The following is a 21,061-nucleotide window of genomic DNA, read 5'->3' on the forward strand; positions in this document are numbered from 1 at the left end:
TATTTTGATCGATAATCAGAAAAAATGCAGACTGGCATTTAACATTATTTAAAAAAAAAAAAACAAAAACAAAATAAAAAACCCCAACAATTCAAAACCCAACTTTTCAACATTCAAGTCTTAAAAACCCAAACTTCCGTGTTAATTCTCATCCTCCAACAGCACCATATGAAGCCACTTCAGTCCAACAGCTTCCATATTTTAAAAGCCATATGTATGAGTGGTAACTGTGCTTCATGCATCTGTTCCCCAAAGAAGCCGAAAGAAAAATCCCTCAGTGCCAAGAAGTGGTCTTGGAGCAGGAAGGAAAAAAACCCACACAATCAATTCCACTCCCACTCTACCCAAGCCTCCAGCAGATTACTAAGCAGCAACTTCATCCTGCCCCGGGGGGGGGGGTGGAAAATCCACCATTCCTAATTATTTTTAAGATGTGTATTAGAGGGAAGGAGGGAGAAGAGAGGAAAAGCACCCACAGAGTCAGCAACCTTGTGTACCCCTGCCCCCCAAAAATATAAACACAGACTGACGTTCACTTTGGGGGCATTCAGGGGTTTTCTGGCACTACACCAAGTGACATCCAGTATTGCCCATCCCTGGAAGTGTCCAAGGCCAGGCTGGACAGAGCTTGGAGCAACATGGACTATGGAAGGTGGATTCCCTTTAAGGTCACTCCCAACCCAAACCATTGTGGGATTCTGTGATCCCTGAGCATCCCTGTTTTCCAGGCGGGGTATCTCAGGGATTCTGCTCTGTCTGGGATTCCATGATTCTCGAACATCCCTGTTTTCCAGGCGGGGTTTCCCAGGGATTCTGCTCTGGTCTACCACACTTGCCACTGGTCCCTCCCAGCCAACAAACAGATTGAACTCACCGTGTCCTTTGTGCACAGTATGTGACAACAAGGGTTATTTCCCTTCTTTGCACCCAAAAATCCCTCAGCACAGAGGCTCCCACCTCTCCTGGATACAGGGATGAGGTGTGAACAGGTAGCACCCAGAGGAGGCTCCTCCTGCCCTGACCAGGCATCACCCAGCATCACCAGTTTACACCCAGTGCTCCCCAGCCCACCACAGGGATGAGATCACCCCTGGCAGCACCCAGCTCCTTAACCCATCCCAAGGGATCCAGCTGACTCTGCTCACCCCAAACTGCTCCAGCAGCACATCCCAAGCAAGGAGTGGTGCCCTCCAGCAGCGCTGGGATCACCGGGATGGGAACTCCTCCTGCCTTGCACAATGAGCAGCTGCCCAGAGTTTAGCTGTGCCCTTGCATTCCAAGCAGTGCCATCTATTCTTGGAAGAGCTCCTATCACACCCAGATTTGTGTGCTCCTTTTCAAGAAGGCACCAAAACCACGTCTAATCACCACATTGCTTAGGATGGCCTTCCCAAGGTTCCTTCCCTGATGTGCAGAATAATGCCCCGGCAGATGCTGCAGAACACAAGGCCTTCCTTGCTGTACTTCATTAAAAACCCTCTTTAATTGGCTGTTTCTCTCCAGCCCAAGTGTCTCAGCATTACACTCTCCAAGCTCCATCTTGCATTCTGAGGGACCTGGAACGTGCCTTCATGTTATGAGTCAAATTCAAGAGAAAAATCACTTAAATGTCATTTCTAATCCCTGCAAGCCTCTGCCATCCCAAATGTTCAAGATCTTCCAGTTCCATTAATCTGCACGTCCTGTTGCACAGTCAGGTCAGCTTAGACCAGGCATTAGCAAGACATTACCATGATCTATTTCCAATCAGACCAGCAGGTACTGGGAGAGCAGAAGCAATCTCAGTTGTAGACAAGAAGGATTTCCAATGGTGTCACCAGATTTGCCTCCTCATTTTCACAGCACAAGGATGAAAATGTGAGCATGAACAGTGGGAAGAGGCAGATTCATTTCCCGAGGAAATTGGCCTGAAACAGTGGCACCAAATCCATTTGACAGCACCACCAGTTTACCTGTTCCTACTTCTGCCCCATCCCTGGAAGTGTCCAAGGCCAGGCTGGACAGGGCTTGGAGCAATCAGGTGTAGTTGGAGGTGTGGGAAGAGGTGGGATTGGATGAACTTTAAGATCCCTTCCAACCCAACCACTCTGTGATTCTGTGATTCTTTCCAGGACACAGACAGCACTCATGGCCCAACTTATCTCCCCCTCAAACCCTAATTTTTGGTTACCCCGTGCTCTGATCTCGATGCAGACCAATGAGGCATTTCCAAAGAGACCATCGGGCCCCACCTGCAACAGTTCTTATGCCAACTCATCACTTTGCCACTGTCTCAGTGACAACACTTCTTAAATCAGGAGAAGCAAAACGCTGTGTAACCCAATGCCTCGGATATCTGCAGGTCCAGAGGGTTTTCCAAGGAGATTATCTCATTTTAAAAAAATAAAGAAATAAAATAAGATTAAAAAGAAAAACAAACCAGAGTTTGTTCAACTTCTACTCCAGTGCCTTCCAGAACCAGGGCAATCACCTCTGGCCTGCACAGAAGAACAGTGTGTCCATCCACCCTGAGCATCATTCCAGAGGCACATTCCCTGCGGGCTCCTGAGGCAAGGACTGGGTCAGGGCCACCAGACGGGATGGGACGGGCATGGGTGTGCTCAGAGCAGCACGAGCCTCTCAGGAGGAGCCTCAGAACCAACAGGGTTGGGCAGAAGAGTCGCAGCCCTGTTTGATGGGGGCAGCTGGGGGCACCTCGGGCTCCAGGAGGCAGACAGGGAACTGCTGCCACGGGAGCACGGCGCTCATCCCGCTGCCTCCCGGGATCAGCTGTGTGGATGGCCTTGGCAGACAACAAGCACTGGCACATAGTGACAGCTTTGGCCCTTCCCATGGAGTCCTTCCCCAGGCACAGAGCACAGGAAGGGCTCGGGAGAGCATCCAGGGGAGGGCACTGCATGTGTCGGGACTCCGGGGCAGAAAGGCCGAGTGGAACCAAGGGCAGGCTGAGACAGGCAGGGGTGTAAAACACACAGGGCTGGGATGATCAAGCAGGAGAATATTTCAGAGTCTGGGCCCTGCTGGATTTTTAAAAAAAAACTCAGAAGCAGGAGCACAAGGAACCACTTAATGCCTATTTGTCTGAGCCTACTTCTGCCAGGGAGCACCTGAGAGCACACGCTCCCAAAAACCACACGGGCTGGATGTATGGGCTTAAAATACTTCCATGAGACTCCCTCTGCTTCTTCCAGAAGCTGGGAAGAAAACAGTGGCAGATTCACCAACAGGCTGGGTCATCACCTGTGGCAACAAACCACCTAAACACAGGTGGGCAGGAATAACGTGGATAGGGATGGGGAAAAGGCACATGGCTCCAAACACAACACTGATTAGCACCTCCCTAAAACAGGAGGTCCCTCGCTTTCCTCTTCTCCAGCTTCAGGACCAGGCTTGGCCCCCAAAACCACACACACAACACAGCTCCACAACTCACTACAACACTATTCCCTCCACATACTTTCCAAAAGCACTTTTTCCTCACCAGGCACCTAGAACCCGTTAAGAGACAAAATACACGTGACCTAGGAAATGTCAGTAGTCCTCCAGTTTTCTTTCAGGTCCATTCCAACCCCTTAACATTCCGATTCTTTGACAGTATGAACATTCCCCTTCCTCTTTCCAGCCCATTCCAGATGTGCCTCTCTGCTCATCACAAGTACAGATGTGCAGCAACCAGTAATTACTGTTATGATAGAACTTTATTTACAATTTTTCTAGAGCTTAAATTGAGCCAAGGTGCTTCAGCAGAGATAAAAATCTCAGCCTAAGGGTGACATTTCAGGATTGTTCCAAGCTGAGTCAGCCCAGCTGCTCCAGGACCACAAACTATGGATGACCCGGCTTCCCCCCCCTCAGACACACCACCAACACCCCTGGCACTGCAGCCAGCTCACAGATCACTGCAGCCAGCTCACAGATCACTGACAACCTCAGCTAAACAAGCCCCAGTGCCTGCTGACTCAAAACACAGTGTAAGTCGTGCTCCTACTACACACAGGGCTGTGCTTTGAGGTTTAGTCCCAGTCTGGAGAGACCTGCTCGGCCTTTCAGACCCCTCAGACGTGGAAACACTGCAGAAGATGCTGTTTTAGCAGGGCAAGGAAGCCAGCTCTGTGAAAACAGCAGCAGAAGGGATGCTAGAACACCTTCCACATCCTGGAACTCCTCTAGCAGCATTCCAGAACTGTGGGGTCTGGTCTCCAAAAGCCATGCAAACAACCATCTTCCAAAAACCACTATCACCTCTTCTCCTACCTGGCACTGCTGATTAAATACTGATAACGAGATCATTAATTTTTCCCCCAAATTATGCCCCTTGCTGCATTTGCAAGCAAACAGTATTGAGTCTAACCCCACGTGCTCCATGTAAGATGCCAACATCATCCTGATGTTTCCTTGGATTCCCCCTCGTAAGGCACAGCCTGCAAACAACCCATGGCTACAGCACAGACCGACCTAAGGAGAGGCAGAGCCTCTGTCAGAGCTTATTGATTAAATCTTTCCTTTGACAACACATCCTGAACTTCAACCAGAGAGGAGAAAAAAAGAGCTGCCCTTGCTTTACAGGGGTTGTTTATAAAATACTGCCAATATAGGATGCCTGTGTGAAAAGAGGAGGAGACAAGGAAGAGGCTCAGAGCTGTCTGAAAACAATGGACTGTGACCACAAAATGATTGACTGCACCTTTATTTAGAATCCCAGACCGGTTTGGCTTGGAAGGGACCTTAAAGCCCATCCCATTCCACCTCCTGCCTTGGGCAGGGACACCTTCCACTAGACCATGTTGCTCCAAGCCCCATCCTCTGCTCTCAATAAAGCTTGACTCAGGGCAGAGGCAGTGTGGAACAGGCTCCTGAGCTGATCTCCTCACCAGGGACCATGTCTCTGCAGCCACCCCTTTGCAAGATGGCAAAACCAGTGGCAGGAGTCCTGAGGATCCACACAACCCACTGACAACATCCCTTCAACTCCTGGTTTTCCAGCAGAACACAACTTTACTGGATCTGTCCCAGGAGACCAGTTCTCACAAGCATTGCCCACTCTCAGAAGTGCTGGTTTTCAACTACAGTTTCAACTCAGACCTCTTCCAGAAAATATATTTGAAAACCTCAAACATCATCAGACATCCCCTCAAAGAGTTTGAATCTCTGAAGTCAGTGTTTCTGTCTCTAAATACACTGTGGGAATAACAGCACTGTAAAATCCACCATCAGCTTAATGTTCAGTTGTGGCCAGAAGAGAAATTCTAATACCGGAGAATAATAGAAAATAAAAATAGAACAGCAAATTTGCAGCTGTATCAGCTCAGTTCCCCCAAAACCATGAATATTTTGTGCAAATCCAGACACTCCCCCTCCTCTTCCAAAACACAGTACAAGAGTTTTAAAAGGGCAAGGAAAAAAACCCCAGAGGTGTGGTACCAATTCCTCGTGCAGGTGAAGCAGATTATAAACCTGCAGCCCAGACAGAGATGGCTTAAAGGTATTACAGTGCTGCAGACAAATCACTGATTGTTCTGCTTTCCTGTTTGTTTCAGAGCTGGAAGTTTTTCCCATTCTTTTGCAGGGAGGGAGGCTGGGTGGACACGGGAGGGAGGGAAGGTACTGGAAAAGGTGCCAAGGTGAAGAGTGTTCTCTGCATGTCCTGCTCCTCCTCTGCTGCACTGAGAAACTCTGGCCTGGGGGGCTGGGAAGAGCAAAAGCTCTCCTGAATTCCAGAAGTAAATGCACAAACTTCTTAGGAAAGAGGGCAAACACAAGAGGACAAACACCAAGTGCTTCTGCAGGAGGCCAGGAAACCCAGGAGACACGTCACTGGCTCTCAGGAGAGCGTTTGAGAAGAGTCAGCACGTGCACGTCCTGCTGTGAAACGCCTCCCAGGGGATGTAATCCTGGGAAGTTTACTCCGTATAACTTCCTACATTGCACTGAAATCCCACATCAGAGCCCTCACAGTTTCCACACCAGTGGTGAGCACACCTGCACTCGGCAAGTTCCATAAAACACTCGGATGAACCGGCAAGGGGAAGTATCCCGGTGCTGCTGGGGTATCCTCATGGAAGAGGGACAGAGCACCACCAGTGTGAGCACCCAAAACCTTCAGGACAGTTAGAACCGTGTGAGTAAGGATTAAAAGCAAACCCAGCCTAATCCAGCTGTTCCAAACAGCTTCCCAGCAAGAGAATGCCAGGTACGGACATGTCACAGTGCATCCAGACTGACCAGTCCAGCCCTTATTCCCAGGACATCCCATCCTTACCAAACTCATTATTTCCTTGCCCTTATCCTGCAGCAGTAAAACCAGAGGTACCAACCTTTAAGATCAAAAGCTCAGCGCAGGCACTCAAAGGCACAAACCACTTCATTACCCAGCACTTCAAGGAATCAACCCCAGTGCATTTGTTTAGCAAATGCTGACATTTCCCTGCCACCACCACAAGTGATTCTCACAGGACAGCCCAGAGCAGAACAAACACTGTGCTTCCGCCTCTCCCTGAAACTCCCCCAGTGTGGGACACACACACTGTGCAGGTTTCTTGCCGGTGTGCTCACACCAAACATCCTCACCTCGTGACAGGCTTTGGGGGAAGTGTTCAGGCAGAGATTTCACCTCTAACCACATCTTCCCAAGTGTTAAATTACAGTCTGTGTGCACTGAGACTTCAGGACCAACCGATACCTCCTCTGGATTTAGGCAGTCCCTCCAGGAACTCTAATCCCTTACTCGACAGTCCCTGGTAGTTTCCTTTGGAGCAATCCTGCTATTATTCCAGGCAGTGGCTTGCTAAGCAAGTCTGTGCAATATAAGCAGTGCTATACATGCACTGAAGTCACTGTCAGACATGAAAAGAAAACAAAATGAACAACAGCCACAAATGGCAAGACACCATTAACTAATTATGAGCTACTTTATTAACATGGAACTAATCCACAGCTATTCAGGGGGAGCAAACCTAGATGGAAATAATTAATCTAATTACATGTAACAGAAATTCCCTATAAAAATAAGCAAGAAAAATTGCATTCTGCAGTGTCATATCCTCTTGCTTCTCATTGTCAAGGAACACTCCAATCCTCATTTCCAGGGCACGCAGATTCCTGGAGTAAGGCTGCCTTTCCCAGGCTCTTTCCAGTTGTGTTCCAAAGCCAGCTGCCCAGACTGATCTCTGGTGGCTTTAGCTCTGTAAATCCAAGCACTGAGGCACTGGCCCAAACTGAAAACATGGGGACACTGATATGTCAGTACAAGGGAAGACACCCTTCACCCATTTCAGTGTTAACATAGAAGTAACACAGTTAGCACTTCTGCCAGTTCTCCTCACTGAGCTTTAAACCAAGGGCTCCTTGGACAAAATCCCTCATGGTACCTTCCCATAGAATCTTTTGCAGAGCACCACCTTGACCAACACTTAGAGCTGCTCTGAAAGCTGAAGGTGCCTCCACAGCCTAAGAGCAAAAACCTTAAATCTTCTGGTAGACACCTGAAATCCCAAAAGTTTTGTGGCCCTTCTCCCTCCTTGCTAAGGAGTATACAAGATTTACACTCCCCCAGGTCTCACACCGCTAGCAATAGCACTGGGCAGACCTCTCCTCTCCTTTTATTGATGTGGAAACCACGGCAGGTATCTCGAACACAAACGGAAGCAAAAACACTCTGGGAACAACCAAGTGGGTGAGAAGTGGACTTAGAAACCCTCCAATGCATCATCCAAGACTCAGAACAAAAGATCCCCAGCAAGTCTGGAAATACCACCTCATGTTCACTCTGTGGGAGCTCCAATTTAAAGTGGTCAACAGCTTGGAAGTATTTTTTTTCTTTTGGAGTCGAGCAGGAAGAGCTGCAGATTCAGAAATGCAAGTGAGTGTGCGTGAAACCTGGGCCTGGGCAGATTCGCAGGAATACAGAGCCCTCCTTGACTAGCAAGACTCTGGCAGAGGGTCTGAAAGAGCAGGATGCTTCTGAGCTCCATCCAGTTTCTCAGCAAGAGCAGCAAGAACAAGCAGTCTCACAGATGGATCCGCGTGGGAGGGAGAAAGGATAAAAGTCTGCCTCGGGAGCCTGTTCCAGCTGCTACTGAAGCCTTAGGAGTCGGTACAAATTGGGCAGAGCTACCTATAAAAATCTAGAGCCTTGGCTTTTTCTGAAGCCCTCTTCTTTCCCAATTCCATGTTTTTCCTCCATCCTACTATTTCTGCATTTGAAAGAGTTCAAATCAGAGCTGAAAGCAGTGCCTGACAGAAGGTAAGTGAATACTGGGAGTGTGTCCCGTTTCTTCACTCCTTCCTTGCAGATCACCCTGGCTACACTCACTCAGCAGCAGAGAAATCAAAACTCCTTTTAAACACTTGACTGAGAAGTGACTAAAAATGGTATATTCGAGGCCAGGCTGGAGCAATTCAGTGAGGGGCAGTGCTGCCTAGGGCAGAGGGGTGGGGCACGTGGTTTTTCAGGTCCCTTCCAACCCAAACCCTTCTGCGATTCTATGTTTCTGTATTCTTTTTACCTAAAATCCCCCTGACAACATTTTCAGTGCCAGGGAGCTCACCTCCCTGACTGGAACCAGTTCTTTACCTGGGGTTATTTTTCAGATCCTCAGGTAGCAAAGGCAGAGAGAAAAACCTTTTCACGTACTTGAGCTGTTCAAGCCACATCTGAACTTTTTGTTCCTTCCGACAAAGAATCAAAATTACTGGTCACTAGCTGTGCCTAACCCATCTGGTCTCCCAGCATAAAATAGCTGAGTACATGTGTCATCAATCACTGTTAATTACTTCATTAACTTGGAAAAAGAATATTGACTTTTTTTAAAGAACAAACATTGTTTAAGGTCAGCCTAGTTTTGTTGGTTTGTTGTTTGGTTTTTTTTTTTTAATTGAATGCTATCTGATTACCCAGAGAAAATAATTTAGTCTGAACACTAAAGCAACCCTGTCACATAACTCGTGCAGTTCTTTTGTCTTATATGAAACATTTCCCTGGGTCTCTTCTGGAACCGACAACGTGGCAGTGCCAGTTTTAACCAGAAACTTCGTGGTGTGTGTTCTCAAACACCCCGTGCTCATGTGAACTGGGTTGCTGTTCTCACCTAATGCCCCAGTGCCTCTGGAAGCCCTGACCTTTGTCATGCTCTGGGAAAGAAAAATGCCTCAAGGCCTCCACAAACAAGTTGCATCATTTTAGAGTGGACATTCAGCCCTCTGCTGTTGGCTACAAAATAGTGACACAAAGAGAGAGAGATGACAGAGGTTTGTGCACTTTCATGTGTGACAGATCCCCTGCCAGCACGGGCTGAAGTTGGTCAGGATCCACACGGCGTGACGCACATTCCCCTTGGATTCTCCCACTGCTCCAGAGGCTGGCTGGGATCACCCCGGATGGTCTCAGCCCTGCTCCACACCTGGGTGTCCCCTCAGGTGAGCTCACCCCCCTTCCAGGCAGAGGGATCCCCCGCTCACCTGGCCCTGCCCACAGAGCCCCATCCCACCTGGCTCTCTGGGAAGAGCCCCTTAGCTCAGGATCTGTTACATTTTCCATCCCCCAGTCGGTGGCTCAAACACTGTTTTGTTTGAGGGCCATGACCATCCACACACATCCCCTGTCGCTCCTTTTCTCCACGTCCAAAAAGTCTGCCCCCAAAAACAGGGATGTGCTTGCCATGCAGACCTCCCTCATTGGAACACCCTTGGCCTTAGACACAGCACATCCTCACCCACAAGAACTTTGGGATCCCATCACGGCATCCAAAGTTTACATTTCTGCCTATTTTGCTACTTCTGTCTGGCACTGAATGCTAATTATGCTCCCAAAACACTGCAACCCAATCAGCCAGGCCCCAGTCCCAATGGACTTCACAGAATCATGGAATCTCACAGTGGTTTGGGTTGGAAGGGACCTTAAAGACCATCTTGTCCCAGCCTCCAACTTGTGGTGTCACTGCCCTTTCTCCTTTTAATGTGCCTCTTTTCCTACATCCAGTAAAAACCCCTTCCAGTGTCTGAGTGTATCATGCCCCTGTGTATGTTCTCCCTCAGAGGATCTCAGTCAGGGCATCACCGAAACCCAGATTTTACACAGGGGCATAAAAGATACTGCATTGAACAGAAGGATAAAACACTCCTATTTCCCCTTTAAAGTGCAAAATAACATTTGTTTTCATTTGTTGGGAAAAACCTGTTCTCCTCCATCAGCAGCATGTGAAAAGTGATGCTGACACACACCTGGAACAGCTCCTGGAGCTGAGAGCCAGGCTCTGGAATTCAGGTGACTGATGGAGCACTAAATGCTGAGTGAACAGATATTTTTGCCGTGTAAAAAAAACTTCCAGCAGCAGCTGGAATTGTTTTTTTCTTTAAATGATACCTGACAAGTCTGATAGTAGTGATTTTTTTTTTTTTTTTGCCTTTTGGAAAAATCCAGAGAAGCACCTTTGCTAAAAGATGCTGCTTTCAGGCCCAGGTTTCTCAGGCAGCACAGCCAAGTCCCTACAGAGCACCCTGCAGCTCACAGGATCATCCCTGGGGATACAGGGCAGTCCTGGGCACCCTGCTCAGCCCATGACTGAGTAACTGAAAGGGCAGCAATCCCCATGGGAAGCTGAAGTAAATATATGGCTTTATATTCACAGGGGTTCCACGTCTTCCAGTTGCTCTAGTTTTAAATTACAAGCCATGTTTTCGAGCCACAACCACGGCCAGAATACAAAAAACAAGTCAATCACCACTGAACTGAAAATTCTTGTGTTGTATCCCTCTAAATAAGGTTAATATTTTCATGACCAACATCACCCTTTAATAAAAACTAGAATCTTCAGGCAAATTTTTCAACCTTAAAAAGCTGACAAGCAAGAAAAGCAAGGAAGGAACAACTGGCACTACTCAGACTTGAGGGGGTTTGGGCTTCGTTTTTATATATTTATCTTTTTTTATAACACCATCAAAGCCAAAAAGGATAAAATCCTTCAAAGAAGTACTTGCAGGTTACCTTGAGAGACAGGAGCCAACAAACTTTTGGGAGTTTACCTCCAAGGTGTTGCTTCCAACATCGGAGCTGTTCCTTAGCTCAGTGGGAAGGAAATGCTCCATTTACTTTAGGATTTACACCACATTTTATATGGCCCACGTTGTCTGTTTGCACAACGTGAGCACAGCAAGACACACTGGAATTATTCTCTGAAATAAGTAAAAATTGGATTGTAAAGCCACGAAAAGTTGGACATGTTTCAAGGAGTGATCCAGCACCTGCCGGGGGGGTGGGTTAAGGTATGTTTTAAAATACTGTCTCTGTCAGCTGAAAAGAGAGATTTCAACTCAGTGTCCTCAAGCCCTAACTCAGGGTCTGGGTTGGAAGGGACCTTAAAGCTCATCCCATCCCACCCCCTGCCATGGGCAGGGACACCTTCCACTAGCCCAGGGTGCTCCAACCCAGCCTTGGACACTTCCAGGGATCCAGGGGCAGCCACAGCTTCCCTGGGTAACCTTCCACCCTCACAGTCAACAATTCCTTCCCAATACCCCTATCCCAATAACCCTGCCCCCTGGCAGTGGGAAGCCATTCTCTGTGTCCTGTCTCTCCGTCCCTTGTCCCCAGTCCCTCTCCAGCTCTCCTGGAGCCCCTTTAGGCCCTGGAAGGGGCTCTCAGCTCTCCCTGGACCCTTCTCCAGGTGAACCCCCCCAGCTCTCCCAGCCTGGCTCCAGAGCAGAGGGGCTCCAGCTCTTGGAGCATCTCCAGGGCCTCCTCTGGACTTCCTCCAACAGCTCCATGTCCTTCCTGTGCTGGGATCCCCGAGCTGGAGGCAGCTCTGCAGGTGGGGTCTCACCTGAGTGGTGAGAATCCCCCTGCCCTGCTGACCACACTCCCTCCCATGCAGGAGATGGGGGTTTGGGCATTTCTGGGCTGCTGGAGCACTTGGAGCTTCTCATCCACCAACACCCCCAAGCACAGACAGAACATTCCTCCCCGTAACACGCTCCTCTTTCAGGGTGGGAACCAAGCAAAGTAATTTACACCTGAATTTGTCCCTCTTCAGGCTTCCCTCCCCATTTTTAAAACATCACAGCCCAACCTTCAGAGTGTTTTATTCACTCTTTTGAGTCTGGGGATTTTGGACTTTTCCATGCTCCTAAATACCCTCCTGTAACTCCACACGAACAGTTTCAGCCACCACACCAGGAGCAATTGCTTGGTTTTCAAGATAAGCTGCCATTAGTCACCAAAGCTATGCTGTGCAAGATCTCCTTTCACTGTATCACCTGCCACTTGGAATACTCCAAAATATATGGACAGGAAGGACTACAAGACAAAAACAACAAAGATTTTGAATGGAAGTGTTAATCTGGGTACATCTTGTGCTTTGTAAGGGGGTTGGAGCGAGGCAGGGGTCAGTCTGTTCTCCCAGTGACAGGACTGCAGGAAAGAACCTCAAGTTGTGCAGGGGAGGTTTAGGTTGGATATTGGGGAATATTTCTCCATGGAAAGGGCTGGGCAGTGGTGGAGTCCCCATCCCTGGAAGGATTTAAAGCTGTGCAGATGTGGCACTTGGGGACACGGGTTAGTGGTGGAACTGGCAGCGCTGGAGGAACAGTTGGGACTCGATGATCTTAAAGAACTTTTCCAACCTAAATGATTCTGTGATTCCATGAACGTAATGATTAATAAGTTATATTATGGCAGGGAAGAAAAATGGCCTGACAGCCAACACCTGCAGCCACCTCCAGCCCACAGCACAGTCCCTTCCTGAAGGAAAACACAACCCCTGTTACCTCAAAGCACACTCCTAGGCTGGGGCGGGGGAAGGAGATTGCAGGAATATTTTCCTGAAATGGAACGGGGAGATAAGATTGAGTGAGAAGGAGCAGAGGCTGCTGACACATCCAGAAGCACAGAAGCCAGTAAATATGCAAATAGGCCCCATTCCTGCCAGTAACGCTCAAACCAACTTTGGTTCTGCTAAAATATATCACATTAAACAAGAGAGATAAGCCCAGCACAGATCTAGACAGAACAGTTCCCTTTCACCAGCACAGCTTTACTTCTCATTCCAGGAAATCCTGAACAAAGCTCTCCATTCAAAAAGTCTCCACTTTGACTAACCCAGTATTTGTGAATAACTCTGGACATTTACATGTTAGTTGTCTAATCTGTCTATTAAAAACCTTACTCAAAGCCATCAAGCACCCTGACAAAGCTGCCTCCATCACCAATTACAAACCCTTCCCCAAGCCAGCCAAGGCCTTGCTGCCCCAAAGCCACCAACAGCAAATTTCACACGAGATGTCAGAGAGGACAAAATAAAGGCTGCATTGACCAGGTATTCCTGAGATTCCAGAGCAGGAACTGCATTTGTTGTGGCCTGATAGGGGATGACAAACTCTGGAGATGATAAAGGCATTACTTGGACATCCATCTGTTTTCCTTGGAGTTTGGAGAGACCCGACAAGCAGAAATAGGAAAAAACAAAATATATACAGGATTTCTTTTCATCTACAGGAAGTACAGACGTGTGAAATAAATATATATACATTAAAACACCGCAGGCAAAGAAAGGATTGCTACCACCTCTGAATCAGCAACAAGAGCTCAAAGGCCAGCTCTGGGTACAGTCTGAGCCACATGTTTTGCACATTTCTAAGCTCTTCCCTGCTATGGCAAGGACTGAACTCAGCTTCAGCAACTTATTCCAGTCAATGAGCCTGTTCCCTAATAGAGGAAAACCAGTCCTCCAGCCTTTCCTAGTAGAGGAAAACCAGTCCTCCAACCTGGCCCCCTTTGGATCCTCTTCTGAGATTTCAGTACACAGGGAAGAGCATTGAGAACTTCAAGCAATTGCCAGCATCAAAAAGCGAGTGTGGACAAAAACTGGAAAGATGTAAAAAATAAAGCTCAGACCTTTCCAGGCTGAACAAGCCTCCCACTGACGGCACAACACAACAGGAATGATTTGCCCAGCGCTGCAGAGGGATTAAAGCAGGTTACAGCTCTCCAGGAGCAGGAAGACCGCAGGAATTAGCACGGGCAGGAAAGCAGCCCCATGTTCACCTATGGTGAACACAGCAGAGAGCAACTTAACAAGGGATCCTCGGGAAAACTCCCAGGGCTGCAGCTCCTGAGGAGCTAAATGGAGACATGAGGAGGGGCTGGGAGAGAAGAGCCTCGGGAAAAGGGAAGAGCCCAGCAACTGGAAAATGCCAACACCTCTGCTCAGAGCTCACCTGTGCTCAATCCCTGCTCCTTCCATCCCAAGCACAAGCACTGGGAGGAAAACCTCAGGACCTTTGCCTCTGGTTGCCTCAATTTGACACCCACACTTGTTGGTTGGCTCCAGCATATGCTCAGAATTCCCTTATCCGGATTCTGTGCCTGCGATAATTCCCATTTTCCTTGCCAGGGCTAAGAAGGAGCCTCAGAGCTATATGCTGAGGCCCTGGAATTTAAATATACGATAACACTGTAAATAAAAGGAAACAAATTCCTTAAGGAAAACCTTTCCGCGTGCCAGATCAGTTCCCAATAGTAACTGCTCTGCTTTGACAAGAGATAAATATTTACAGTCTGAAACAGAGAACACCTTGTGTTGCAATGCTGGAACACAAACCTCATCAGTCCCCAGGATCCTTAAGGGGGGCTTTTGATATTTAAAAGAAAAAAAAAGAGAATTAAACCCCCAAGCTGAGCACTCAGAAGCTCCCACACACTACTGTGCTCATTCACCCCACCACAACGAAAACCTCAAGGTACTCACACAGAGAAACTGTCAAACACACTGAACCCAGAACAGATTTTCACGAAAGGAGACCTCATCCCCCAGGGAATGTAGACAGTTTACAGCAAAAGTCGAAATTATTGCCAAGAATGCGCTGCCTTTTTTTTTTATTTATTTAAATATAGTCTAACTTGCTTCTCTTAGATGTTCCTCTAGTGAATGCAGACACTGAAGATTTTTCTTCCTGGAGCAAAAAGGCAGCAAGGAGGCTCAGATGTCCATGTCAAACTCCTTGGATTGAGAGATTCCACACTGGGAATACCCTTGGGAGAGGGAAGGGAAAGCTCAGGCTCTGTTAGGTTATCTCTCAGCTTCCAGCTGCCTCCAACATCCCGGCTGGATCAGCTCCTTCCAGCTAAGGAAAGAATGTGGGGAATGTCATTCATAATGGCACTTGGGAAGCCTGAGGAATGGCAAGTGTACAATAACTGGATATCCTTGTCCCGAGGAGGGGGATAACCTCGTGCAAGGAGATGTTCTCACTTCCAGCAGCTACCGCTCAACTCGCTCGGCTCTGGGGCCGCTTTAGGCGAGGTAAACACCCAATTAAACAGGAATGGGTTTTTTTGTGCTGTCTGTGCAGTCCAAACTCCCATTTCTAACAGGGCCTGCACAGCCTGGCTTAGCTGTTACGCTCCGGGATTCCGTATCTGACGTGTCACGTTCCTCACCCAACTGCTATTTGGGCTTTTATGGCACGCTCCCTTTGAAGTGGGGCGGCCCGACGGAAGAGTTCAATGTCTACCTCCCAGCCTCAGCTTCCTTACTTCCTCCTCCTCTTACTACTACAGGGAATTATTACCTTGTGCAGAACCCTCCTGCCTTGGCCCCGCTGCTGCTCTGCAATCCCATCCCTGCAGCCAGCCAGGCCTTCTGTTCCCTGCACAAGTCCTCCCTTTGCTCCCCTGCTTCCAGCATCCCTGCACAGCAGTTTATTTTTAGACCAGCTTTTTTATAGCAAAGCCCAGAAGCAGCACACTTTCAGTGCCAAACGGGATTCAGTGTGATTTCTAACACTGTCAGTGGACTGAAGGACACTCGAGTTTGGTGGTCACAGAATGTTGGTGGGACTCCATGCCTGTCACCCAGGGCTGACCCCTGGGCACTTGCTGCAGTGTTCTCCCAGCTCCACACGCCACTTAGTTCATCAGGCTCAGCCCAGTATTCCCCACAAGGGATCCCTGTCATTCCCATCTCCATCAAAAGAATTGTTTTCCCATGCACGTGCAGCTGCACGGAGAAGGACCTGATCCCCCAAACCAGCACACCCTGATTTTCACACTTGCAGTGCCAGGAACCAGACAAGAATCCCAGAATCACTGAGGTTGGAAAAGACCTCCAGGATCATGGAGTCCAACCCTGGAGCACTGAGTGCCACATCCAGCCATTCCCTGAACACCTTCCAATGCCTGCCCACCCTTTCAGGGAAGGAATTCTTCCTTGTGTCCAACCTAAATGTCCAGACCCAGAGCTGTGCTGGCCCAGGAGAGCCCAGAGCTTCCCCCCTGCAGCTCCACAGAATGTTGCAGTTTGGGGTCCCCACTCACAGCCAGCTGGAGTCAAAGGGGAGATCCCAGCTGGCTTCCCCAAGGCTGGATCAGGCCCTGAACCACCAATACAGCCAAGGACAAGAGCCCAAATATCCAAAGTGAGGCTCCTACCCAGCTGTATCACCGGCTTAACAGGGGTCAGAGGTGGTTTTCCAATTACAAATTCCAATATTTTCCTATTTTTTGTGATGGTTGACCACTTTCAGAGCAATTACAGAATAACAGAACTACAGAATCAGATCCACCAGGTACCACCACCACCTTTGTCTGTTCACAAAGCACAAACTAGTGCAGGAAACAGCAGCAAAAGATACCCAGATACAGAGGTGAAGAGACCGTGTAATCTGAGTAAATGCACCCCAAAAATCACACAGTAAAAGTCTTTTCTGTTTTGAACCATTCCCAGTATGTCCTCATGAACAATATTTCAATGCCAAGGCCATCTTCTCCAAGGTACCAAGAGCACCAAAATCAGAGCTACACTTTGCCCTGAAATCACATCAGTAGAAGCCTTTTTGTCCTCTGGTCCAGAAGTTCTCCCACAGGTTTGATAATTCATAACATAAAAACTCTTGATGCCCTTTCTCCGAAACAAGTGTTTGCAAAGCTTCAGGTAGGAGGTGTTTTCCCCAGTTGGAAATATTTCCTTCCCTGTTGTGATTAAGCCCGTCCGAGGCGCAGGGAGCAGATGAGGCTGCAGGGGTGAACAAACAGGACGAGGCAAAGCCTGACAAAGACAGGCAAACACAGCCCCCAGCAAAGCATCCAACACCTACCACGTGCAATCAGAATAAACACTCGTTTCCAGTCCTCTCCCTCCTCCTTTGTCGTGCTCCCAGGTTAAAAATCCTGCGAGAGAGACAGCCCTGACTCCAGTGCCTCCAACCAGCACCTGACAGCAGGGGACAGTTGTGGAAGTAAGTAAGTAAAGTATGTTTTTCTCCCAGCCAAAGCACTGCTATTAAATTGAACCAGAAAATCAGTGCTGGGTGGGAGAAATGCACAACATGATCCTGATAGAGAGTCATTTATTTTGGGAGGTTCCTGTACGCCAAGTAGTGAGGAAGAACTGAAAAGCAAAGGCAGCTCATGGTACTGCTGTCCAGCCCACTGGAAGGACTGGTTACCCAGCAGGACATCCAGCACCAGATTCCAACACTCCTGACTGCGTGGCCTCTTCGCCCCGCGTTCCCTTCCTCTTCAGCACAGAACAAGGACAAGGCACAGAGTTTTGAGCATTCTCACAGCCAAACACCCGGGCCTTGCTCCAGCACAGTGCTGAGCAAACGTGGAGAACTCAGTCTGAGCAGCAATTCCCACCCCCAGCAGAGCCGAGGGCACAGAACCCAGGGGCTGGTTCGCTGTCCTACAGCAGGAACAGCAGCGGCACACCAGGCTCCCTGGGGAGCGAGGAAGGGCTGTGCCTCACAACAACCCCCCAGAGACCCTGCCAGCATCCATGGAATCACTGAGGTTGGAAAAGGCCTCCAGGAGTCCAGATATTAACCCAGCACTGTGAGGGCCATTTCCTTCCCCGCCCCTGACGATGCTCCAGCGGCACAAACCACACTCAGACCGCACCAGCTCCTTGGGAAGGCGGCACGAGGCACCTCAATGAGTTCCTGCCCTCTCCAGCTTTAGAAGAGGTGCCAGCCTTCATCCCCTTTGCAAGAAACATGTCTCCATATCTTCTGAGCTATTCCAAGATACGTCTGTGCTCCCTTTTTCCCCAAATGGCCCAAGGGAACAAGCCAGGCTCCCCAGGAGGCCAAGCTGCGTGGCAGAGTCCTGCACCTTTGTTCCCAGTGAGACTCTGAGGTTCCCTCCTGACTCACCCACAGCACCAGGGACAGCAATTTTATTTGAATTCTACCTCTGCTGGCTAGAGAAGGGACTCTTTTCCTGGGATGAAATGAGTTCCACATCTGCAGTGCTGTAAAATATAATCCTGCCTGCAGGAAAGCTCAGTTTTATCTACAAATTCTCCTTCCAGGAGAGGCCCTCTTGCCTCACAGTTTGCACCACAGCTCTTCCTCTTCCAATGATCCATGGGAATTCAATAATCTTTACATCCCTACTGGTTTGCAGTTGGAGCCACTGCGTTCAAAGGCCAACATCCCACTGTCCACCCCATCCCATCTCCTTCCAACTCAGCCAGTGTCCACAAACACCTGCCGTGTTCCAGGGTGGAGACTTTCTCCCTCCTCCCTGTCCTGTTTTAGCTCCCAAGGCTAAAACTCACAGACTGTTCCAGTTTTCGGAATCCTCGTCGTTTTAAAGGTGTGAATAATGCAATTTTTCTTCACGTTTGTGCAGGTTATTTGGGCAGAAAAGCAAAACCCCCCCACTCTCCAGGAACCTGCAGCAAGGGAGGTTTTTTTGCTCTCTGGAAGAACTACCTGTATTTAGGATTTTAACAGAAACAAGAACCAGGTAAGTGTAGCTCCTATGGGGAAAAATGTAACCTTCCTAATACTGTGAGCAACACTCCCTTTGTGAATACTTGGGAATAGCACACAACAACAGGATTAATTCCCTGTTTCAGGTTCCCAACGTGGATCCTTTTCTTGGAACGATGCAAAAGTTTTGTCAACACAACCCCAGAATTAAGTGGAACATTATTTCTCCGAGCAAATGCAACATAAGCTGTTGGAGCACATTGGGAAAATCCAGCCGGCAGAAGGATGGGAACTGACTGGTGACAGGCCCGTTATGAATAACAGCTATTTCTCAAGTTAAAGCAAATTCTATCAGCAAACCAACACCACCACGTGCCCGTGACAAATGAAACCCCATTTTGCACAGAGCGACTCGCAGTGTACTAATGTTCACAGAAATTAGCTGTAATTAAGTCTCACTGACAGACACCTCATTAAAGGGCCCGTCCTCCCGAAAAATTAATAAAGTGAATTATTTCCTGCTAGTGAAATATCGGAATTGTTCACTGCTCATAAAAGATACATGAAATTCAGTTCAACTGGATGTCAGTGCTCCCCGGGATGAAAGAGTGACACGCTTAAAAAGACATTTAAAACAACACACTGCTCTGCTGCCAGCACCCAGAAAGAGATGCTCAGCCCCTACACATGATTTCATCCTAGGGTGGCAAAAAATAAACCCCTTAAAATACAATTCTTCAGCCAGCAGCTATATCTATCTATGTATATAAATAAAATAACTGGGTTGCTATTAAATGCACATTAAACAAAAAACAAACAACCCCCCTCCAACAAAACAAACAAAAAAGTAACAAACAAACAAAAACCAACCGACCAAACAAACAAAAAAAAAAAGGAAAATTAAGAGAACATAATCTTGATCAAACTAGAAAAAGAGGGTTCTAATTAGCTGGTTCTAAGATCCAGTTTTCAAATTGCCACTTTTGGGGGTTAAATGCTTCTCAAGTGAGGAACAAAGGGTCAGGCACTGCTGAGGGCACAGGGCTGAGTGTGCCCATGAGCCCGAGCCAGCACAAACTCCCCTGCACTAGGAGATGGCAGTTGGAAGCAGATTTTGATCAAACTTTTCTGAAGTAACACCTAATAGAAAAATGAACCAAAAAAACCAAAGTTGATCAAGAGGCGGCCAGGAACGAACGCCACGAAAAAAAGGCCTGAATTTTTAGGGAGCTGCAATTCCTTACAAAGGGAAAACCACTGAAGCTTTCCAAGAGATTTTACAGCCTTTTCCTAATTGTTCCCTTTTTCAACATCATTATGCAACCTCCTTGTGCTTTCCTGCTTCTGCTACCCCCCTTCTTTTTTCACCCATTCCCTCTCCCCAGTTTCTCCTGGATGCTGTGAGGCAGCTCCTTTAAGACAGCCAGAAATCCAGTGCAGATTTTTCTCTCCTCCTCCTCCTCCTCCTCCTCCTCCTCCTCTCAGTTTAAACTGCCCAAATCTTTCCGGTGAAGAAGCGTTGCCCAAAATCTGCTCACTGCTCAAGCAGCCCTGGCAATGACAGGCAGCACTTCATGAATCATCTGTTATATATTGCCTTATCAACACAGTCCACTGCAGGAGAAAGTAAACCTGGCCCACTTTGGCTTTGTGCAGAACACAATCAAAATGCAAGTGGCATCAATTGCTGGAGCGCTCTGAGGAGCTCCCTCCTCCAAGGACTCAAATATATATATATATTTATATGTATATATGAGACAACGTAAACTGAACCACAATGCTGAGATTCCTCCACCACACACAGCTTTTACTTTAATTTTTTAGAAGACTATTCATGCCTTTTCACTATTTTGCAACATTGCTGTATTTCTAAGTATTAAAGCTTTAGTGTTTCTGCTGTTTCTCAGCTCACATTGAGAGGCAAACACACATATTTGCATGACTTTTTCAGCCCTCAGCCCTCTGAGTTCCGCAAGTGAGGAGAACCAGGTTCCTTCCACCCGCTCTGGAGCATTGGTGTGCTTGGATCTGGGGATCCTGGGAGCAAAGGGAATGGGAAAGACAAGCCACCCAGGGGGGATGTGGGCTCCAAATTCAAAAGCAATTGTGAATTCAGTGGCAAGACACATCCTGTCACCTTCTCTGCCCAGTAAAACACGCTCTTACAGAAGCACTAATTCCAAGGATTCCAGCAGGACTCTGATAAAATGTAAACCCTTGTACACCAGGTAGCAGGATTGAAAAAGATCACGGGAAAGCGATGGGATAACTGGAGCAGTGAAGTAGGAGATGACACCACCAAAGAAACCAGCAAGAATACTCAGCAAATATTTAATGAGTGTCATTACCAGTG

General features: G+C 48.1%; 1 protein-coding gene across 5 annotated transcripts in view; it reads right to left on the reverse strand.

The window, feature by feature from the left end:
• HDAC4 (histone deacetylase 4) overlaps positions 1-21,061 on the reverse strand; it is a 195,567-nt gene that overhangs the window by 169,825 nt on the left and 4,681 nt on the right. The window lies entirely within an intron of this gene.

This window comes from Manacus candei, unplaced genomic scaffold (assembly GCF_025592945.1).
Source record: "Manacus candei isolate 608988 ecotype Guabito, Panama unplaced genomic scaffold, ASM2559294v1 h1tg000029l, whole genome shotgun sequence".
NCBI classification, from domain to species: domain Eukaryota; kingdom Metazoa; phylum Chordata; class Aves; order Passeriformes; family Pipridae; genus Manacus; species Manacus candei.